The sequence below is a fragment of the Armigeres subalbatus genome, chromosome 1 (genome assembly GCF_024139115.2).
Source record: "Armigeres subalbatus isolate Guangzhou_Male chromosome 1, GZ_Asu_2, whole genome shotgun sequence".
Taxonomy (NCBI): domain Eukaryota; kingdom Metazoa; phylum Arthropoda; class Insecta; order Diptera; family Culicidae; genus Armigeres; species Armigeres subalbatus.
In genome coordinates this window covers 284886977-284897599 of record NC_085139.1, presented here as the reverse complement: position 1 = coordinate 284897599, position 10623 = coordinate 284886977, and the positions used below count along the sequence as shown (strand labels likewise).

The 10623-nt window shown below is 42.5% G+C and overlaps 1 long non-coding RNA gene across 1 annotated transcript; it reads left to right on the top strand.

The window, feature by feature from the left end:
- Positions 1-911: 911 nt before the first annotated feature.
- Positions 912-1585, top strand: LOC134215170 (uncharacterized). Its single transcript, XR_009980055.1, has 3 exons — positions 912-1327; positions 1406-1473; positions 1562-1585. It is a non-coding gene; the product is annotated as an uncharacterized LOC134215170 (long non-coding RNA).
- Positions 1586-10623: the final 9038 nt, after the last annotated feature.

Below are 10623 nucleotides of genomic sequence, written 5' to 3'. Positions count from 1 at the left end.
GGCTCGAAATCAAGTTGCAGACGGAGTTGCAGAAGGATTGCAGACGAAGTGTCAACCTCGTTTGTGACCTTAGAGGGATTGAATCAGGATGATGCACTTTTGAATTTATTGTTCAAGATTGCACTCGAAGGCGCTATTAGGAGATCTGGGGTGCAGAGGCACGCCACTATCATCACACGGTTGCATATGCTCCTGGGCTTTGCGGACGACATTATTGGTATCGATCGCAGAGCAGTAGTGGAGGTTTTTGTTCCACTGAAGAGAGAGACGGCGAGGATAGGCTTAACCATTAACTCTACCAAGACAAAGTACATGGTGGCAGGTAGAGATAGGGGAAGACCTAGTGGTGTTGGTGCAGAGGTAGTGCTTGATGGGGATGTGTTTGTTGTTGAAGAATTTGTTTCCCTTTTAACGCTCGTGACATGTGACAATGACGTTTCCCGTGAACTGAAAAGACGTATTATTGCTGCGAATAAGGCCTTTTACGGATTACGCAACCAGTTTAGGTCCCGCAACATGCAGACGGAAACGAAATTTCCTCTATACAAAACGCTGATTCTACCAGTGACCCATAATGGGCATGAAGCATGGACATTAAAAGAGGCGGAGAGGATCAAAGTGTGCAGTGATAATTAGTGGACGTGAAAAAAAATCCTCTTGTCAAATATTTGTTCAAGTCCTCCAATTAGTGAAAATATTTCGTCCGTGTTGTGAAACTGTACGGTTCCAACGAAAAGAACTTAAAAGCTTGTAACCTTACACAAGACCGTCACTGTATCGCGGGAGCATTAATGCAGCTCACAGTCTCCATACAAAATAAAAGTATATATTCCTTTACCATGTTCAAAAACACTACACTCACAACAGCACAACAGAACAGATCTTGGGACCGATTCCAATTGTTGGTCAATCAGATATCTAAAGAGAGAAATGTTACCGAGTAGCCGTTGGCCTTCATCACGAACGGACTATATGAGTAGAGACGAGGGAGAGCACATTTGACCGAGAGTACCTAGTAAATAGCAGAGCTACAGCCATAATCAGGCACCAGGAACCCTGCATGAACGGATTCCATCGTAAAGCATCATCTCTCCCTTTTATTTATCACCACCCGATCGTGGAGTAAGCAATTGCTATGCACATTGCCAGATCTCGATCAAATTGAAGAGATCAGTAGCCGGTTAATCGTTAAGCAGGCAAGACCTGGGCAATTTAAAAAACGAGTTAAAGTTAATGTGCCTGACTGGCAATTTTTAGTGAGACATTTGATTCGGGAAGCAATGGTGGATGTGTTTGGCTAAAGTGATGAGACAGCCAACTAAAAAAGGTAGTGCTATGAGGCCAAACATCGTTTTGGTTGATATGCTGATGAAGTTAGGGTTTAACGAGTAATTATCTCCCATAGCCTTGTCCTAAATCCTGGAATCAGCAAAGTGGTTGTGATGGAGTAAACAGGTGATGATTTTGAGATCGGTAAGCTGAAAGTGAAGACCATCTTAAATGTATCCGAACCAATGATAAGCTGTGCTATAGATGTCCTTCATTTGTCTTCTCTGCTCAGGCCTTTCATTCCAATACCAAATCCAAATCCAAACTATTGGGAGTACCAGTGATTAGGTGGCCCAGACTGAGGATGGTAGATTCTGCTTCGGAGTGGCCAGTATTCTACTGGCAGGCACAACATTTGTCCGGACAAACCACCAAATTCTGCATGTCGTCGTGGGATACCCTGATACACTGACGCTCACCCCACAATAGGATTAAGTATTAAACCATAGCCGTAAGTAATAAACTAATCCCCTTGATGTAAAATTTATGCTTTAGATTTTGCTATGCGATGACTCGTTAATATTCTTCGATGGGTTACCTTATACTTGAACCCGGTAGGTTGAAGATTGGTCCCTGTGGTGAGGGTACCGATGCCTCTGCTTTTCTTCTACCAAATTTTGTCTCCCGTCTCATGCGGTCCTCCCCCCCAAAAAGGGGGTTGTGACAAGCTGTCTACAGCAATATATACAAGCTACTCCGGAAGAAACAGGTGGTCGAGAGGTTTATGTACCAAGATGGAAATCATTGATGTTTGAACCGTTTTATCGAACAACGAAAACATGATCAGGATTGTCGACAGCATTTTTGGGTGGCCACGATTCTGCTGGTCATCTGTTCGTGGCGTTCGTTTCAAATGGCGTTAGACAAGTATCGCGACAAGAGTTTGGATTCACAAGAATAGTAATTTCTACGCACTTACTGGTAAGGGCTTCTTCAGCCCTCAACTTTCATGACCAACGAAGTTATGGAACTGATCGTGATGGATTTGTCGAACCCGACAACGTATGGAGCTGGTCTTTATTTGGAGCAAGGCGAGAGCGTTGTTTCCATTAAACTTCTTTCCGGCTGTCGAATATAAAATAGATGGTACACTGAGAACTGGTCGCTATAGAGATTCTGCATATGGTTTGTATATGGGTTTTATCTGGACATTCGTTACAGGTTTTTCGGCAAGGTAAGTGATAAACTAGCCCATATTTACATAAATACTTTCATACAATATATTTAAAATATATTTATACATATCCCATGAATATGACATCCCAGAAAAACCATCCATGTAAATAAAGTGACATAAATTCTCACTATTAACTTATTCTCAAAAATGATGACATGATCTATCATTCAGCAGTTGATGGATCGTGCAACGTGGTGCAACAATTTTAGATTGTGCTACGAAAGATATTTTTTTCAAACTAAATAACTTGTTACTTGTTTTGTTTTTCACGTATCAAAATAATAACAGCATTTTATGTATATGCAGAGGATTTTGATAGAAATATTATACAACAGAGGCTTGTTTGCAGCCGTTTGATCATTCATTCATCCATTTAGAATTCATTTGTTGATCAAAATCATTATCATATTAGGGGGAAGGGGAATTTACTTTCTTTTTGCTCTTTTTTCGTTTCAGAGAGCGAGCAAAGGCGCTTAAACCTAGGCTTTTAGCCAGGGCAAGGCTAATACCTTCGCCCCATCCGAGGAAAATCATCGGCAAGGATAATGGAGTGACATAAATTTCTTAGCAAAGTCACTCCCAACGTATTTCCACAAATTTTCTATCATTTGCTTATAATGATACTCCTAAACCACATACCCTACCCACCATCCAATTCCTTGACATCTATGAGGGCATCGGTGAGTCGCTGGCCTCTCGTTAAGTAGATGTCATATCATCATTCCTTCCTTTTCCTAGTAACGGAGAAGATGGGCGTGGCCGGCAAAGATAGCTTTCATGTTTTATCATTTTGGACCCCAATTGGATTTCCATTGAATCCCAAATGGAAATCCATAAGCAATTGGGGTAAGAAAGGTAAAGAATATACATGACAACTATCAGTATGCAATCTACGAAATACTCCGTTACAACGCAACGCAACGCATGAAGCATGGACATTAAAAGAGGCGGATCGGATAGCTTTCAGGGTTTTCGAGCAAAAAGTGCTGCATACAACACTCGAAGGGAAACTAGAAAATGGTGTGTGGCGCAGACACTTGAATCATGAGGTGTGTCAAGTATACAAAGAAGAAAATATTGTGAATCGTATAAAATACGGCAGACTTCAGGGGACTGATCACTTAGTGCGAATGTCGGAAGAAAGAATAGCGAAAACAATATGCAACAGAGAACCAGATAGGAGCCGGCGACTTCGTGGAAGGCCACGAACACGCTGGCTGCACGCGGTGGAATCGGACCTGGGGACCATGAACGTTCGGGAAAATGGAGGAACATCGCCCAATACCGACAATTATGGAGCTCTACAATACGCCCGGCATATGTGTATCGACGCTTTAGCCAACCAGGTATCGAGGTAGGTATCACGTTTTACTGTGAATGAGCTATTATCGTCTACCCGGGATACTGTTTTGTGAATATAAGTTTCAAAGATTATGAGGACCACGTTGATTTAAATGGAAAAGCTGTCATAAATTCCAATAAGGCTAATGAAATGCAAAGAACAATTTATTCATATTGTTGTGAACAAGATATGATTTGCTCTTTCAAAATATTATATTCAAACATTTTGACGTAGGACTGCGTCTGCGTTTTCTATACCAAGGTACACTTTATGATTGTAAAAGTCGTAGACCGTCACGAAAATAGACTTTAATGTCTTAGCCGTTTCTCAATGAATTATATTTTGACGTAGGACTTACGTCTCTCTTCACTATACCGGGTGTCATTTCAATATTTCTAAATCGACCGCGTTACGCTGTGTTGAAAGATTTTGAATGATAATAGCGTTTGTCCCAGTGAACGGATCTCTTCGGAAAACCCCTTAATCAAGAGATCTTAAGTATGCCTTTCATATTCATACTTGATATGCCCCAAAAAACTTGTTTCAATAGGCCTAAAACTGTTTTGCAAACCATTGACTGCACTGAAACCTATAAATATGGGTGCCGCTTGTTCCTCGCGTCATTTGTTCGCTTGATTCTGATGTGTGCAGACGCTAGCGAATAAGCTGGAACTGCGCACCAAAATAAGCCATAAAAGAGGGTGACGCAATTTTTCCTTCTCATTCTGTTCGGGATTTTTTTTCTTTCATTCTAACCGGGACAAGCAAAGCCACAGCAGCATCGATTCGACAGCACTCGCAACTTTTCGCCATACAGCATCGTCCGCATCATCCGCTTTTCGACCCGGCAGCGCCGAGGCCACCATCAGCCAAAGCATGCCAGTATAGCCGCAGAAAATGTTCCAGAAGCAGCCCATTCTACAGACCCGACCCCGCAGCAGTGCCGAGGAGATACCGGCAGCAGCAGCAGCAGCAGCAAAGTCGAGCCGAAACTAGCCGGCATCAATGAAGAGCTGAGGCCGACCGGCATCAGTGTTGAGCCGAGACCGGCCGGCATTGGTATCGAGCCGAAACAAGTTGAAGAAAATCAAGAGAAAGAACTGCAATGTTCTTGAAGAAATCGCGTGTGTGTGTTTTGGTTTCGAGTAAAGAAACTCCCTCGGTCAACCAGTTCCCCGAAAGGAATTAATTTTCGGCCCTTATCAGGGCCAAGAGAGTTAATAATAATTTTCGCAATTGGGTGCACACGTCAAGCGGATACGCTGCATGAAGACAGCTTTGGTTTTGCGCTCCACCTACGAGCACCCACACGGAAGAAAAAAAGTATCTAAAATTGAGTTTTTTCTTAAACTTACTTTTGAGTTATTTTTTCTCTTCTCTTTCATCCACTCTTTCTTTTGTTGTCAAAAACAAAAGAGCCAAACAATCCAACGACGCCAGTTCAATACGGGAAGCCAATTTTGAGTTTTATTACCTGAGGTCGAGATTGAGTGAATTAAACTTACATTTGGGTAAATAAATTTTCCGTTGGGTACTTTTTAACATGGGAGTAAAGGCAAGCTACTTCGACCCTACTTACTCAATTTTGGCTTCCCGTACGGATGTTAGAGGTTGGGTGAATTAAACTCACTATTGGGTAGTTTATTTCTTCCGTGCAGCATCAGCCTTACAGTCCGCTGCAACATGACATGGAGATAGAAAATGTATTTCTTTGAAGCAAACGGTTCTTCTGAGAGCCACTGGTATATATAATATCAAAGTTTTAAATACCCTCTGCGTTAGAAAATGTACTTGGGTGTCAAATCCAATATTCTAGAGATAAAATGTTATACGCGAATAGCAGATTTTCAAGATTTTTTTATAACCGTGACATAACAAGAACTGTGACCACGAAGTGGACGAAAAACTAGACTTGACAATGCCTTTAAAGACACTTAATATGTCCAAATTTCTCACATAATCTAATTTAGATAAATAAATCGGTGATAACAGCCCAAACATTATTATATAACAGTTTTCGTGAGCAATTTAAAAAAATATCTCAAAATGAAAAGCTATCAATCGATTTATATAGAAAAACATTGTTTGATACTGTTCGCGCACAAAGCGAACGTGACTGAATGTTCTCCCAAGCTACCAATCCTAAATTTTCCGCACTTCCCACCTGAACAGCAATTCTTAGCTCGATTGCCTGGCTTGTGGCCTGTACCGTGCGAAAAGTCCCGTTAGGAAATAGACGCCAGCAGCGAGCAACAAAAGAAAGAAGAAGAAGCCCATCACGAACGCGTCGATGATGATGACGCTTTGGCTGACAAAGGAACGGGATACAAGACGCTCACTGATTGGCCGACCAATCGGGAAGCAGAGACGATTCAAAATTAAGTATAAAAGAAAAGTGCATTCGCTTACAGAGCATTTTATAGGGATGAATGACCGCCTGAGTTAATATCCCTCAAAAACAAACCATCATCATCATTACAGAGCATTCAGTCCTTCTTATTAGTTGGACCAAGCCGAAACAAACAGCCTTTTTCAAGGCTATAAGAGTTAAATAATTTCCTTGGACATGGACTCGGAGGCCCTTCAGTCGAAGCTGCGAATGAGCTGCTGCTGGGTCTGACGATAAGGCATAAAGGCTCACCAGACCTAAGCGATTTCATCGCCGCGAAGGCGACAATTAGTCGCTGCGATTCTATCGTTGGGTCGCTGCAGGCAATATTTGTTGTACGCTTCCATACCAACAGCGACAGAATCGCTGTCGCCAAGCGATAGAATCGCGTCGCCAAATGTCGCGTCGCGTGTGTTTGGGGAACCTTAAAATAGCGCAACGTGATTTTTTTCCTTTCATTCTGACCGGGACAAGACAAGTAACAGTAATATCGATTCGATAACATTCACACCTTTTAGCAAGGCAGCATCGTCCATACTATCCACTTTTTCGGCCCGGCAGAGTCGAGGCCAACATCAGCCGAAGCATAGCCATCAGTACAGAAGAAGAAGTTCCAGAAGCAGTCCACCCCACAGACCCGAAACCGCAGCAATGCCGAGCAGATACCGGCAACAGTAGCAGAGTCGAGCCGAGGCCGGCCGACATCAGTATCGATCCGAGACAGGCTGAAGTAAAGCAAGAGAAAGAATTGCGATGCTTTTGAAGAAACCGTGTGTGTTTTGTGGTTTCGAACAAGAAACTCTTTCGGTCAACCAGTTGTCCATGAAAAAGTTATTTTCCGGCCCTTATCAGGGCCAAGAATGAAGATGATAATGTTCGCAATTGGTCACCGATTTATCGGTCGGCAGTTCGTATCCCACTGGTTCCATCTGGAGAAACAACACACGTCGGCACATACCTTTAGCCGTTTTAAGTTAAAATTATATTTTTTGGATTATTTGATCAAGGAAGAATCAACGCTTCTTTGTGATGTTCTAAAAATACTGATTGTGAAATATTTACAATTAATAATTGGAATAAAAAGTAGAAAAAGGTACAATTACCAATATCGTACATGCATTGCAAGCAAAGAAATTAAAATCCAGCAATTTGCGGGTTTGAACAAGATTTCACACAGAGCAGGAGCGACTAGATTGATAACAGAGGTTGAAATGAACTTGCCTTGCAGAAGAGGAAAGCTACCAAAAATGTATATGCAAATATTTTAGGCATACTTACATGTATCAATACGTTTGGTTTTGTAAGAACAGAGTTTGTTATCACTGAAGTATTTTGCATATTAAAAAGGTCGAAAGGACCCAAGGTCGAAAAGGAAAAAGAGTAAAAGAAAAAGGAAGAAAGAATAAGAACGAAGGTAGAAGTTAAAAGAAAGAAATAATAAGGAAGAAGGGAGCTATAAGAATGAAGACGGGAAAAAGAATGAGACAGAAGAAAGAAGGACCGTAAAAAATCCATTTGACGTTTGTTGTGAATGTTTTAATGTTATCAGTAATTTGTATGATTTTTTTTAAGTAAACGGATGTTGTAGCCGGCACGGAGCGATCCGTTCATAAAAGCGCGTGGCTTAAGCGCCACTCCATTAAGGAGACCACGGCCCAATTTAATTTGCCCGGATGAGACTCTCTCAAGGCGAGTCCATTTAAATTTTCCCGATAAGGATTTATGGATCGATCCAGCCAGCAACAACGAAACGTGCCAAATTGGGTCCACCCTATCTTCCATCCATACTTTACAGTCACATCACACACTCAAAGAATCGGTGAGAGCCCACCAGAACCTAATACACTCTAAGCTTGAGTGCCGCTCTCATCATCGGCGGACTCTCTCCTCTCACCAACAACCATCAATGAGTTGGAAGCAACATAACACACCACAGTCAAACTCGCAAAGAGGACGGGACTCGAAACTAACAAACAATATCGCGTTGTGACGTTAAACACAATCAATTAACTAATTGGCTAGGGAGACACATTGAAACATTTTATTTACTAACAACTGAAACATTTATTGTCTTAATACTAACAGGGGCACATGTTTGTTCGGGGTTTGTGTTCTGTTCGTTTTAGTGTTTGTGTTCATTCATAATTTCTGTCTCCTATCTTGTGTGCGGTTTCTCTTCCCTAGCTCTCTCTTTCGTTTGTGCTCTGTGCTGTGTTTTAATGTGACGTCACTCTTCCACGCAGCGCAGCTGCTGACTAGTCTGCGCCTCTGCTACTTGATGTTATTTTTGGTGGTGGCGAAAACGGCTCACGCATGCATGTTTCACGGGTCCGTGATGGCGGACCCAAGCGGTCGTCGGTGGATTGCGACTCGCGAAAATTGTTTCGGCTTCTATTAGCAGCACATTTGGGTCATCAGTCTACGACTGGCACAAAAAACGTTTCCTCCGCGGCGCCCTCCTCGGACGCCGCACTCCAATCAAAAAAGGTTTGCTGACTCACCGGTTTGTTGTGGGTTTTACGTAACCTGACCCAGTCGATGACCTGACGGTGGGGTCGACGCTCCCGGCTTGTTGACGCCGGCGATGACGCTTCTGGCTGGTGGATCTCGTCCACGTGGAGGCCCCCTGGCCTTCCCTTGGACCGATATGGCGACGGATCGGTCCGCTTCTAGCAGGTGACGATCGCCAGGAATGTTTCGTCCGTCGGGGAGAAATGTCGCGCTGGGGTACGATGTGATTGCTGCGGGTGGGAAAATACACGCCAATCTGGCTGGACGAACAATATGAGCACAAGCACTAAACATCACACTATGAGCACGTCAATTTACCTTTCACTTCAAAATTGTTTCCTACTACCGCACACAATCTTGCAACGCACACTTAATCTTGGCCTACTATGAAACGAACAAATTATTCAATTAATTAATTACACTTAACGTCACTTAAGGGTACATACTTATGCACAACGAGACATTACTAAACCAACGCGGACACTTCCAACTTATTGGATGATCACGGACGAAATGATTGAGCCCGTGAATCCTCAGATCAAGGAAGGTGGGCTCGGACACAACCGGAAAAACGTCATTTCCCGACTCCCTTCGTGTATGATCGTGACCTTATTTGGTACGATGGATAATCTGACACGAAAGTTGTGCTGCGTTCCCTCTCCCACCTTATCCAAAAAACAAATGGCCTCGACCTTGGAGAGCCTGGCTGATTGATAAATGCCCGCTTGCCTATGTTAAGGGATATGTTATCCTAAACTATTGGCGATTTGTAGATTGGCTTTCTTACAATCTATCTTATGTGAACTAGTTACAGTAATTTATGTACAAAATATTAACAAAATTCCTGGCTGCTACAATGTTCACGTCACGCATTAGTTTTTAAGCTTTTTAGTCTGTACGATTAATAACATAGTCGAAGACTATGCAGCCGTGGGCGGTCACTCATGCTCATGCTGCTTCCCAACGAGCGCTTGTGATTCTGCCGCCCTCGCTAAGTGATTACGATTTGCATTTTGATGGAAATTTGTCTCAGCTCAACCTTCTCTTGAGTAAAATGGTGATTATGAAAAGAACCGATTTATTTTCAATAATGCGCCTTTCCAATCACAAACAGTATTCTTGAGAGAAAACTATCAAAGCTTTTCTTTTTATAAAATGCTGGTCCAGTAAAAGGCCGATTTTCTTTCAACAATGTTCTTTTATAATCTCTAAAAGTAATCAAATGTTGATCCGAACCCAGCGTTATAATTTCACTTGACTGCTGCTACTGTCTGACGGCAATTCGATGAGCTTATGTCTTCTCATGAGTAAAATGGTGGTCTTGAAAAGGACCGACTTATTTGAGTAACGCATTTTTTGCAATCACTGACAGCATGCGAGGAAATTTTATTTGAGTGCTGTCTAAAAAGCTTCAACTTGATTATTTGCACAAAATAACGAAAGAAGCCTTCATTGCGTCCACTCTGATTTTGATTCTTCCTCGGTTCCAATCACTAAATGGACAGTAGCCAACCAGTAGTCGAAAACTCGCGAGAAAGTTTTACTTGTATGCTAATATTGGCCAACCGCAAGATGCTGCAAGATGCTGACGGTGCTGGTTTGCCCGCTTCCCGCGACATCTTGTTTGAACTTAGGTTCGGAGCCAAACTTGCACGGTGCTCAATTTTGATGTCTGTGCTTGCGATGTACGAACGGAACTGGTTGGTTTACTTATATCTAAACTTCTCTACAGGGAAGGGCCTTTTGGCCGAACATACCCTTTGGCCGAACAAACCACTAGGTTATTGGGCCGAAAAGGTCATTTGGCCGAATAAGTCATTTCACCGTATAGGTAATTTGGCCGAAAAGGTCATTTGGCCGAATAGGTCATTTGGT